The sequence below is a fragment of the Felis catus genome, chromosome B4, assembly GCF_018350175.1.
Source record: "Felis catus isolate Fca126 chromosome B4, F.catus_Fca126_mat1.0, whole genome shotgun sequence".
Taxonomy (NCBI): domain Eukaryota; kingdom Metazoa; phylum Chordata; class Mammalia; order Carnivora; family Felidae; genus Felis; species Felis catus.
Genome location: NC_058374.1, coordinates 7288350 through 7301896, shown reverse-complemented (window position 1 = coordinate 7301896; position 13547 = coordinate 7288350).

Genomic DNA, 13547 nt, shown 5'->3' with positions numbered 1-13547 from the left:
AAGCCCTCCACGGGGGCGAGCGGCTCTCCTCTGTCTCCCTACGTCACTCTGGGTCCTTGTCCTCTCATCGGGCGTGTCCTCTGGGGTACACAGGGAGAGAGATGAGAGGTGAGGGCCAGGAGAGACACAGCTGTAACCCAGTATAGGTGCTGTGATGGTTAACTTGATGTGTCAACTTGGCTGGGCCACGGTGCCCGGATATACGGCCAAACATTATTCTGGATGTTTCTGTGAGGATGTGTTTTGGACAAGATGAACATTCAAATAGGTGGACATTGGATAAAGCCGATGGCTCGTCCCACTGTGGGTGGTCCCCATCCAGTCAGTGGAAGGTCTTAGGAGAACGAAGACTGACCTCCCCCCAGTAAGAGGGAATTCTCCAACAGACTGGCTTTGGACTCCAACTGCACCTCGTCTCTGAGTCTCACCCTGCAGACTTTGGACTCGCCAGGCCTCCACGATCACGTGAGCCAATTCCCTACAATAAATGTCTGTCTTATATGCACCCATCCTGTTCCGTTTTTCTGGAGAACCCTGACTGATGACACTTTCTCCAGGGGAATCTCCAGCCGCAGATTTCTTAGCAGTTACCAAGTCTGGCCTTCAGTTGCTGAGAGTGCCTCCCTCGGCCTCTGGTGTTTTCTGCTTACCCCACCCCCGTGGGGGTCACGTGCGGCCTCTTTATGCAGTCCTTTTGTATGAAAACCAAGGGAGCCCGTGCCAGCTGCTCAGTGTGCACACATGTATCCCGAAAGTGCTGTTCACTTTGTAGGTTGCTTTCTCCCCTCACGGTGGCTTCAGCCAGCCACTCGGGGAGGGGAGACACCAGGGCCACCAACAACCTTCTCCAAAGGAATCCCTTACCTCCGCCTTTCCAGCATCGACCCTTGAGGAGGGTGATGGGCGAAGAGGCACAAAACTGGTCTGGGGACAAGACCTGCATGGGGAGCGAGTGTGGTACTCATTTTGGAACGTAGTAGGACCTATCATTTTGTCCTTGATCTTTGGGAATTCACAGAAAGAATTCTTGTAGAAGACGTTTCTCTTTCTTCTCTCCTCAGAAGTCTCCTCTCCGCAGACTTGAGGGCAGGGTACGAAGTGAATATGCAGAAGACGTGGTAGGTTGAATGACAGCTCTCCAAAGATCTCCACCTCCTAATCTCCAGATCACGTGACTAGGTTGCCTTATGTGGCAAAAGGGATTTTGCAGATGTGATTAAGGATCTTGAGATGAAAAAATTATCCTGGATTATCTGGGTGGGTCCAGTGTAATCATGAGAGCCCCTGTAAGCGACAGAAGGGAGCTGGAGGGGCAGGGTCAGAGAGATGTGATGTTCGAAGCAGAGGATGCGGCGATGTGGGACCGCGAGCCAAAGCGGGCGGCTTCTAGAAGCTGGAAAAGGCGAGGGAACTATTCTCCCCTACAGCGTCCAGAAAAGGACACCCTGCCAATGCGGTTTTAGAATTCAGCCCTTCAGAACTCTAGGGGAATACAATTGAGTTGTTTTAAGCCACTAAATTTGTTACAGCAACTATTTGAGATTAGCACAGGTGGTCTCTTACTGCGTCTGGTACCAATGAATGTATCATTTATGCATAGTAAAAATACAGAAAATGATCTTTCACTGTTGTGATTACAAAATTAGCGAGGCTCTTAATATAAGGGGAGCAGTGTTGGCCTTCCTTCTGAAAAGGTGGTAAAACCATGGCAGTATAAAAATAAAAAGATACTCCATTATCAGGTTAAATTACATGGTCAGTGGCATTTTCTATGATATATTTAGTGACTTTAAAAATTTAGACTAGAATATGACAAAGATATAATGAAAATACAGCAGCCTTATGAGGAAATATAAGCTATGTAGCTGGGGTTTTGAATTTATTTTAAGTATAATTGGCACATTAGTTACATTAGTTTCAGGTGGACGACATTGTGACTCAGCAAGTCTATATGTTCTGTTCTGCTCGTCACAAACGTAGCTTCCCTCTGTCGCATGCAACACTGTGACAGCACCATTGACTATATTCCCTACTTGTCGACATTTATCCCAGTGACTTACCCATTCCATAACTGGAGGCTTACATCATCTACACTCCCTTTCACCCGTTTTGTCCCTCCCTCCACTCGCCTCCCCTCTGGCAACCATTAGTTCTCAGTATGTATAGGTTCGATTCCACTTTTTGTTTGTTTATTGATTTATTTTTTAGAGTCCACATGCGAGTGAAATCATATGGTATTTGTCTTTTTCTGGCTGACGTATTTCGCTTAGCATAATACCTTCTAAGAGGTCCATCCATGTTGTTGCCAGTGACAAGATCTTGTCCCTTTTTATGGCTGAGTAATAGTCGTGTGTGTGTGTGTGTGTGTGTGTGTGTGTGTGTGTTACATCTTCTTTATCCATTCATCTGTCGATGGACATTTGGGCTGCTTCCGTTTCTTGGTTATTGGAAATAATGCTGCAGGAAACACAGGAGAGCTTACATCTTTTTCAATTTGCGTTTTCATTTTCTTTGGGCAGCCATGTAGCTGTTGTGAAGTTCAGGTAGTCATGGATTTATCAGATCCCAGCCCCACCGTTTTAACCCCCTGGAGAAGTTACTTCACCCTCATTAAGTCAGGACACTGGAGGTTGTCCTGAGGAGAGAATAAGATATGTCGTATACAACGCTCAGCATAACGTTGGCGAGTTGGCTTTCGCTCTTGTGTCTATAAAGTTATGTTGGCCAGACTCCTGATGGAAGGGGAACATGTACTGGCATTTTCACTTAAATGGTAAAACCATGGCGATATTTTTCGAAAAGATACTCTAGTTTATATAGCCAGGGGCAGGGCTGACAAATGAACACATATAGCAGAGTTTCATTGGTCAGCAGTTTTATTTACTCCATATGTCATGTCTGATTGATAGAGTAAACCAAAATATGATGACCTTCTTTTCAATTTTTGGTTAAACAGATCAAAAATAAAGGTGGTAGCTATGATAAAGAGAAGGTAGAAGATGACCACGCATGCCCGCGTGCGTGCACACACATACACACACACACACACGGTACTGGAATAATAGCAGGAAAAGACCCTCCCTCCTCTGCCTGCCCCCTTCTCCACCTAGAGTCCCATTTTACATAAGGATATAGAGTGTAGTAAATTTTATTTACTAACTTTTGTTTTATTTTGAGATGATTATAGATACATAGGAAGTGGTAAGAATAATACGGTATATCTGTGTACCCTTCATTCAGTGTCCTCACTAGTAACATCTTACATAACCAGAGCACAACATCACAATCGGGGAAGTTGCCACTGGCACTCCACGGACTTACTCAGATTTCCCTAGTTGTACACGCGTGTGTGTGTTTAATTCTCTGCAGCTCATCACACACATAGGGACGCCTGGGTGGCTCAGTCCGTTAAGCGTCTGACTCTTGATTCGGCTCAGGTCATGATCTCATGGTCATGAGATTGAGCCCCATGTTGCACTCAGTGCTGGGCATGGAGCCTGCTTAGGACTCTCTCTCTCCCTCTGCCCCTTCCCTGCTTGCACATGTGTGTGTTCTCTCCCTAAGTCAGTAAATATCCCACATGCAGATTTGTTCGTGTAACCCCCCACCACAGCCAAGAGGCACAACTATGCTGTCACCACAAAGATGTTCCCGAAAGTATTACCACTGTGTAGATACACCCAGTGCCTCCCTCCAGCCCCTTCTCACATCCTTAAACCCTGGCAAACACTAATGTCTTCTTCTCCATTTCAAGAGCATCACATAAATGGAACCATACAGTATGTAACCTTTGTGGGCTGGCTTTTTTCACTCAGCATAATACCCTTGAGATCCATTCAGGTTGTCGGATGTATCCGTACTTTGTTCCTTTTTATTGCTTAGTATTCCCTGGGGGCGAATGTACCATAGTGTGTTTCATCATTTACCTTTAAAAAACATTTGGATTGTTTCTGGGTCTTTACAAATAAAGCTGCTACGGATATTTATGCCCAGGTTTTGTGTTTTTATTTCTCTGGGATAAATGTGTAAGGGTGGGACTCCTGGATTAAATGGTAAATTTTGTCTTTTTTCTTTTAAAGACACTTCCACACTTTTTTCCAACGTGGCCATGTCATTTTACATTTCCACCCTCAATTCTGAGAGATCCAGTGTTTTGCATCTTTGCGAGCATTTGGTATTGTCACTGTTTTTTTTTTTTTTAATTATTGTAGTGCTTCTAATAGGTGTGTAGTGATATTTCATTGTGGTTTTAATTTGCATTTCCCTGGTAGCTGAAGATGTTGAACTTTTCATGTCTTTATCTGCAGTGCATGTATTCTCTTCGTGAATGTCTGTTCATGTCTTTTGCCCATTTTCTAATAGGATTGTTTGTTTACAGTTTGGAGAATTCTTTACATATTCTAGATATGAGATAAGTTAGACAAGTGGTTTGTTAGATTAGTGATTTGCAAATATTTTCTTCCAGTTTGTAGCTTCTCTTTTTATCCTCTTAGTGACATATTTTTGTAAGCAAAAGTTTTCATGTTTGGTGAAGTCCAATTTAATGATTTTTTTGCTTGTATGGATTGTTCTTTGGGGGTCATGTCTAAGAAGTCTTCAGTAAGCCCAATGGAGGTCCTAACGGAGACAGGAAGAGTCTGGGTGTCGCTAGGTGACTGAGGAGGATAGGCATGCAAGCCTGAGGGTCAGCAGACCTGGAAGGGCTTTGCAAATGGAAGGAGGGAATTTGGGGTGAATGGAGATAAACTTTATAACCGGAGGCCAGATGGGCTCTTGAGTCACTGAGTGGAGTCCAGCACAGAGGCAGACAGACATATGTCCCTAAGTCAGATGGGATGGCGCACATAGCAATGCGGACGGGTTGTTTTAGTCAGCGGCAGGCTGCTGTAACAAAATACTGTAGACTGAGTGGCTTAAATAAGGACATTGATTTCTTAAAGTTCTGAAGGCTGGAAGCCCAAGAGCAAAGTATTGGCCAATTCAGTTCCTGGTGAGGATTCTCTTCTTGGCTTGTTGATGGTCGTTTCCTCACTGTGTCCTTACACAGCTCTTCTCATAAGGTCCCGAATCCCATCATGGGAACCCCACCCTTGTGACCTCATCTAGCCTTAATTACCTCTTCAAGGCTCCACCTCTAAATACCATCACGTTGGGGGTCATGGCTTTAGCATATTAATTTGGAGGGATCCAAACATTCAGTGCATAACACAGGTGGTGACCAAGGACCAGTGGCCCCTCCTTTGTACCCCCACTCCACTACCTCATGACTTAATGGAGTTTAGAACCAATCCAGTGGATAGTTAAGAAGGCAAAGAACCCCAAGTTGACTAAGAAAACAATATTTTTTTAAAACATCCATATTGGTGTTTTATCACGAATTTGGCAAGAGTAAAGTTTGTTCTGTGTGGGAGAATGGGAACTCAGTATGGGAACCCCTGAGATGTAGGGAAAAAAGGATTACCTATTTTGTTTAGCAAGTCTGCTAAACCCATGAGATCCAAACCTGCTGCGCGTGTTACGCGGACAGGAGACTTTCTCTCCTGCCAGCAGGCAGCAAGCCCACGAGTGCCACCGAAAGACCCTGATGACAGCTTGGTCGTTAGGTCTGATTCACGGGGTACGAGATACCTCTCGGCATCAACCACAAAGCCAGCGCTGTTTTGTTTTATTCAGAAGCCTTCCAAAGGCACACCTGTGGCTTTCAGGGAAAGTTCTCCGGACGTCTCCCAGCATCTGTCTGGAAAGGATCTGGCAGGTCTCTGGGGAGAAAACGCACCCTGTGGACCAAGCGCAGGCTTTGCTGGCTCCTCTGTCTTTGTGCCCTGGAGTCAGACAGTAGCAGGAAGGGGCATTAACCTCGGGCACTGAGGCGGGTTGAACTGGATGTCCGTCTCCGTCATAGCATCGGTGGCTCCTCTGTGCTATTTCAAGTGTTCCGTGGTCGCAGGTTAAAGCCTGGAAAACTAGGACACAGCTTGTTGCCCTGGGCATCCCTCCAAAAGAAAATGAAAATGATCCTTAGCTTTGCACTGAGATGGTCCGCTGTTTAATGAGCACTTCTGTGGAGACAAAGCATTGTTCAGCCGTCAAATATTTCTTCAGAACTATTTGCTGGCTTTAATTCCATATTAATGCAGATGCAGAAGACAAAGGCAGCCATCTCTGGCTAATGCCAAAGAGTGAAGGACTGGCTTTGATTTGTGTGTGTGTGTGCAACTTGAGGAAATAAGGCAACATTAGCAGTGACTGTGCCTTTTGATGACCTCAAGAATATTAAAAATACATTACTACATATAAACCGTAACATTTTTCAAGGGAGAGAGATGCTTCTGATGTGTGTGCTTGGAGACAGATTGTGCAGGGTTCTGAAAGCAGATTTTTTGAGGGGGGCAAGGGTGTCTGGGATAGAAAACTAGACGTAGAAGTGGGGAATTGTTGGATTCGTACTTGATTTCTGTCACCATGTAGAATTCAGGTCTATCAGGAATCTAATAATCTAAGAGAAGATTGAGCATCGCATAGAATATTATATTGAGGGTCTAAAATCCCCTTGCGTTGCCCCGGTTCTTGTAATTATAACTCTTACAAAAATACATAATGAAGAGAGATTGTTGTGGGCTAAATGTTTTTGGCAATTGAGGAGACAGTATTATGTTTCTCTTTGAAAATGTGCACCTCCAGGGACGTCTGTGCTCATCTAAGGTCTTGCGTGCCCTGCATGCTGGTGTTCTAGAAATTCTCAGTGAAACGTACAATATGGAAAGCATACCATTCTAACGGAGCCTTCCTTACTCATTCGATAAATATTTCTCAAGCTTGGATGACACGCTGGACGCTGACAGTGCACATGTAAAGACGAACAAAACTCAGAGCCTACCCTTCAGTGGGTCGTGGTTTAGTGAGAAAGACAGGCAGGTAAACAAAGAGATGAGGGCTCCATCAGAGGTGTGCACGATAGCACTTACCAACTTGACCGGGACCATGGAGGAGGAAGTGACGTTTGCAGGATTGGGTGGGGAGTCCATGGAAGGCATTCCAGAAAAGAGAAGAGTCCATGCTAAGCAAGAGGGCAGGAATGACCAAGAGTGTTTAGGGAACCAGAAGTTGTTGAGTATGGGTGTGTGTGTGTGTGTGTGTGTGTGTGTGTGTGTGTGTGTGTGTGTTTGGGGGAAGCTGGAGGTAGGGAGTACAGTCCCCTCCCACCATATGCTATTGCGGTCAGTATTTACCCAACAATCGCGATAGAGATGAATGATGGGAGAGAAACCTCAGGAGTCAGCCTTTCCATTCTTGTTGCTGCTGCTGTTGTAGCTACACTTTTAAGTTCATTGATTAATCCTGAAGAGGTAGTACATTTACAGTGCTCAAAAGCAAAAAAAAAAAAAAAAAAAAAAATATATATATATATATATATATATATATATATATATGAATTAAACGTGAAAACAGAACCTCTCCCTTCCTTGTGCTAGATTCTGTCCTGTTCCCGTTTTCTCGCCATTCTGCCTTCCTCAAACACTTCTCTTCGTTGTTTGTCCTTCCTGGGATTCCTTCGTGCAAATTCCTTTCAGCAGTTAGGTATCTTACCTTCTTCCTTTCTTACACTAAAGACAGTGTATCCTGTACTACACATTCAGTACGTACTACACTTGCTTTTTTTCTTAATTATATAATATGTTCAGTATCTATATCAGTACCTAGAAAGCTTCTTCATTCTTTCCTGTAGGTTCATAGTACCACGTTATATTTAACCAGACTCCTCCTGTTAATGAACTTCTGGATTGTTTCCAGACTCCGGGCATTGAAAACAATTCTGTAATGAATAACTGTGTATCTACATCCTTTTGTATGTGAGCAGGTTTATTTTTATGATAAACTCCTCAAAATGGGTTCGATGGGTCAAAGCGTAGATGAATATGCAGATTTGTGAGAGATTAGATTTTTCTTTGGCTTTCAACTCTGGGGCGTATCACACACATCTGTAGAGCTTTCTGCACATACAGACTGGGCTCATTGTCACTTGGCCAGCTGAATCCTAGGTGGGGAGTCACTAACACTGACGTCTCTAAAAAGTACTTGTATTCATTCACCTACTCAATTTATAGTACCAATAGTGGGAGCAAGCATGGGTAACTGAAATAGGAATATCTTTATAACTTCTAGGGATATGGTACAATGTTTTGGGGGTGTATGGACAGGTTTTGCAATGGCATGTCCCCACCCCACCCCACCCCCCAACACCCCAAACACCTTCCTAAGATTCTGGTTTACCATTCTCACCCGACAGGATACATACCTCCCCGGGGGACATACTCATTTCACTCTCCCACCCCCAGGGCCCATAGTGAGACACTGTCATTGATGGGAATAACAAAGACCTTTAGAGCACAAGACAGTTCTTTAAAAAAAAATTTAGCTTTATGAAATGGAGAAAACATTGTCATGAGCCACTGATCAGCGGATTTGTACTTGGGGATCACTGAACACTCCTTTTCCACCATTCAGCTCAAGAAAACTCTACAAGTCATTCCCCAAACTTGAACCTTTCTGTCCTGTGTCTTGCTTGTATTGTCATTTTCCTGACATCAAAGCCTTTCCCACTCTTGCATCCTCTCCTTTCTCTGTCTCCTTAATCTCCCTCTTCTCCAACTGACTTCCAAAATCTGATTCACGCCGATAACTTCCACGTCCTTCATGAAGCTTTCTCTAATTCCCCTCTTCCACAGCTGTGTCTCACCCTCGTCTACATTACCATCTCACGATTTGAGCTCAGATGGTGTCGTTTGTTAGTGCCACCTTCGTATCCAAATGGTCAGTTCCTCCAGGTGAGGGACCATGTCTGCAACTTCTGTCGTATCGCACACAGCTAGCACGGGGAGCATGATGACAGATATGCCTTCTTTCACGCATCCATCAGACGAATTGCATGTCTACCGTATTCCACAGCATGTGCCAGGATATAAAAATGAGCACGAGCCAATCCTTGGCCAACACAGAGTCAGATCTGTGTGCGGGTACTTAGCATCTGATGTGATACACTTTGTGAATAGTTGGTAATTTCAGCAAGTTGTCAGAAGAAATTAGAAAATGTGCATTCTCTGTTTCCACTTCCGGAAGTCTTCTCCCTGGATCGCACCCAGTGGTTGGTGAAATAGGTAAAAAGTGGGTGCAACTAGACTCCCAGGATATCCTGAGCTCCTGAAAGTATGGAGCCAGGGTTGAAGGGACTCCATTTCCTCCCCAGTCCTTTGAATTAAGGGGAAAAAAAGGCCAAGGTTGTAAGAAACTGTAGCAATTATGCAAACTTGTCAGGGATCCAAGAGAAACACAAGGCCATATAAACAGATAAAAAGGTGAGACCAAGGAGAGGAGAAATGGCTGGCCCAGATTAGAACAGTGGCCTCACAGATACTCAGAAGGGAGTGTGGGGCATGGGAGGGACAGAAGGGGGAGCCCAGAGGACTTGGGGAGGGCCCGATTCTCACAGAAGCTGGGTAGAGGAACCTGGGGCTTCAGGGCACAGATTCAAGGGAGAGGAAGAGACAACAACTTGCCATTTCCTCTTCAGGCGCTGCCGTGACAGGCTTAGCCACGGCTGCAGGCCCATCGGTTGGCAGTCTCGTGGGAGACCAGGATAAAGCCCCTAACTCTATGAGTCTGGCGCTAAAATTGTGGAAGCCTTGGCCCATCCTTCAGTTATTTGGGGAGCCATTTCCTAGCAAGAGCTGGCACACGGGAACTCTCTGACCCAGCGGGTCCTTCTCTCCGAAGCCCTTGCTGCTGAACCCCACACTAGATTCTGTCAATGAATGTCTGGGGCCTTGCCAGAGATTTCTCTCTAACTGGAGTGAGGTCCCGGGCAAGCCCTGTGAGGTGTCTTGAAAGAAAAATGAGCAGTGGGTAAGATGTCCTTTAGGGTCTTCTGAGGTTTAGCTGTGAGCTCTGAGGTTCTAAGAGCTCAGGAGTCTCAAACTGGAAGACCAGCTCCCCTGGAGGTGAAATGAGAAACATGACCTCAAAAGACAAATGTGGGGGGTCGCACTTCAGCCCCTTTTTGGGGGGGCAGTTAATTTTTTCATCCTTCTTTATAAGGCCAATATAAGTCATGACCGATGTTTGTGAACAGTTTTGGAAAACTTTCACTGGGTCTTATTTTTATTACACCGACATAGTTTTCAAAGAGCAACCCGGTGGGCCTGGGTGGCTCCATCAGTTGAGCATACGACTTCGGCTCAGGTCACGATCTCACAGTTTGTGAGTTCGAGCCCCGCGTCGGGCTCTGTGCTGACAGCTTGGAGCCTGGAGCCTGCTTCAGATTCTGTGTCTCCCTGTCTCTCTTTGCCCTTCTCCCACTCACATGCTGTCTTTCTCTCTCTCAAAATGAACCTTTAAAAAAATGTAAAGAGCGACCCTATTCAGTCATGCAGATGCTCAGAAGTCATGAAGAAGCCTGGGCTATTACGGTATTGCAGATACTAGGAATTTCTGATCCAGCTGGTAGAGCTGTCCTTGAACTAAGCATGACCATGCAGCAGAACCAGGGCCTGCAGGACAATGGGAGAGTCCCACAAGATGAAGAAAGTAAAAGTCATTTTTCTTGACATTGGACCTTTGCAGAGACCAGTTGGGACAAATGTGGAAAAGATGGAGAGGGGATAAAGGAAGGGGAAGACAAAGATGTGGTCCCAGTTCTGTCGGAGGATCGAAATAATAGTAGCTATTGTCCCCTTTCAAAAAATGCGGCTCTCAAATTATGGAAAGAGCCTAAATGTCCATCAACTGATGAATGGACAAAGAAACTGTGGTTTATATACACAATGGAGTACTACGTGGCAATGAGAAAGAATGAAATCTGGTCTTTTGTAGCAACGTGGATGGAACTGGAGAGTGTGATGCTAAGTGAAATAAGTCCTACAGAGAAAGACAGATCCCATATGTGTTCACTCTTATGTGGATCCTGAGAAACTTAACAGAAGACCATGGGGGAGGGGAAGGGGAAAAAAAAGTTAGGGAGAGAGCCTAACCATAAGAGACTCTTCAAAACTGAGAACAAACTGAGGGTTGATGGGGGGTGGGAGGGCGGGGAGGGTGGGTGATGGGTATTGAGGAGGGCACCTGTTGGCATGAGCACTGGGTGTTGTATGGAAACCAATTCGACAATAAATTTCATATTAAAAAAATTAAAAAAAAACGTGGCTCTGTCCCAATTCAACTTCAGTTTATATAGTAGGTATTTTTCTTCTGGGAGGGGAGTGGGGAATAGGCAAGCTTTGATTCCAGAAGATCCGGGACTGTCCTCCTTAGTTAGAAACGAGGGGAGGGCGTGCACATAATTTGTATGCTGCGAGGTTTCCGAGTCAGCCTGGGTACAGGGTACGTTGGCAACCTCACTGGTAGATTGTGTTCAAGAACTAAGAATAAAAATGCTTTGACCCTTCTTCAGAGTTCTTGTTTACTAGTGGTTTTGCTGTAAAACCTTGCTGGGCCAGCTGCTGTTGCTTCTTGTTGGTTGCGTGTATTTTACTGGGCCAGTGGTTAGGCTTAGAAATGAGTAACGCCTAATGCCAATGATTTTCCTTTGTTTTACAATGCAACACGTTTTTTTCCCCTTCTCCTAATGTCTTTGTTGAGCAAAGAGCATTTCAATAAGACTAGATAAAGTAGGAGGGCACCTGGGTGGCGCAGTCAGTTAAGCGTCCGACTTCAGCCAGGTCACGATCTCGCGGTCCGTGAGTTCGAGCCCCGCGTCGGGCTCTGGGCTGATGGCTCAGAGCCTGGAGGCTGTTTCCGATTCTGTGTCTCCCTCTCTCTCTGCCCCTCCCCCGTTCATGCTCTGTCTCTCTCTGTCCCAAAAATAAATAAACTTTGAAAAAGACTAGATAAAGTAGGGGTGCCTGGGTGGCTCAGTCGGTTGGGTGACTGACTTCGGCTCAGGTCATGATCTCACAGTCTGTGAGTTCGAGCCCTGCATCGGGCTCTGTGCTGACAGCTCAGAGCCTGGAGCCTGTTTCAGATTGTGTCTCCCTCTCTCTCTGACCCTCCCCTGTTCATTCTCTGTCTCAAAATAAATAAACATTAAAAAAAATTAAAAAGAGTAGGTAAAGTATTTTAAAAATTTTTTTAAATGTTTATTTTTTTGAGACAGAGAGAGACAGAGCATGAACGGGGGAGGGGCAGAGAGAGAGGGAGACACAGAATCGGAAGCAGACTCCAGGCTCTGAGCCATCAGCCCAGAGCCCGACGCGGGGCTAGAACCCACGGGCCGCGAGATCATGACCCGAGCTGAAGTCGGACACCCAACCAACTGAGCCACCCAGGTGCTCCTAGGTAAAGTATTTTAAGAAGAGGCATCACCATAAACTAACCACCCATTCTTTTCATTTTTCATGTTTTTTTCCTAGTTCTTATGTGTATGAATCCGTATTTTTACCTAATTATAACCATACTGTTGAGTTTTTCCTTTAGATTGTACTGCAAACCTTTTTTTTTTGTTTGTTTGCTTTTTTCCTGTTTCCACAGACTTTGTGATTACTATTTACTGGCTGTATAAGATTCCACAGGATGGATGTTCCATTATTGGAGTTAGCCATTTCCCAGTTCTTAGCCACTGAGGTTGTTGCCAGCCTCTCAGTATCATTCAGCTCATGGACTTGGATGCAGTTCTTAACAGAGAGGGAGAAAATGTCTTGGAAGTGATTGTCTTTTGAAAGTTGAAATAAACGAGCAGCTCTAGCTACAGTGTGTGTTTACCAGATAAAAACTTGGTGCCGAGGCTATCAAGCCTGCGTGTGGGTGGTTGACAGGTAATTCTTCCTAGGGCGGAACGGAATTATCACCAACAGTTTGTCACTGACATACACAATGATATTTGTTTTCATGATTAATAACCAAAAATTTAGAGAGACTCTACACAGGGCCAGTTCTGGCCTCTCCTTTTCTGCCCCCTTATGCCAGAACTGCATAAAAGAGGACAACATTGCTAGTGCTCTCTGCATCAGACGACTAATTAGCGTCCCTTAATTTGGCTTTTATGCATCAGTGCAGGATGCCAAGGGGCATATGCCATTCTCCGGGCAGAAGTCAGAAGGTCTCCTGTTGGCTTCATGCTAGCAGGGAGGGAGTGGTTGTGGCTATAGAGCAGGGGAAGGAGTATATTTAACAGATGGGGGGTATTGGTATATAGAGCGGGGGGGGGGGGGTGCGGTGGGCAGTATGCTGAGGGCCAGGCTGGCTACTCCCGTATCCTCCTGCGACAGGAATTTTAGCTAGTCCGGGAAGAAGCATTTCACACCTTGCTGGAGAGAAAGATTTGGGGATGGGGTGGCAGGTGTCATAAGCCCTGAAGGTGGCGGCAGAAGGCGACTGAGGGAGACGGGGCGAGGAGGGCGGAGCTGAAGGGCGGGCCGCGGAGGGGACCGGGGGGCGAGCTGGCTCGTGGTGAGGCTGGACTGCGGGGGCCTCCTCCCTGGGGCGGTGGAGACCCGACTGGGAGCCGGATCGAGGCGGGGCGGGCCGGGGGCGGGGCGCGTGGGGGGCGGGGCCCGGAG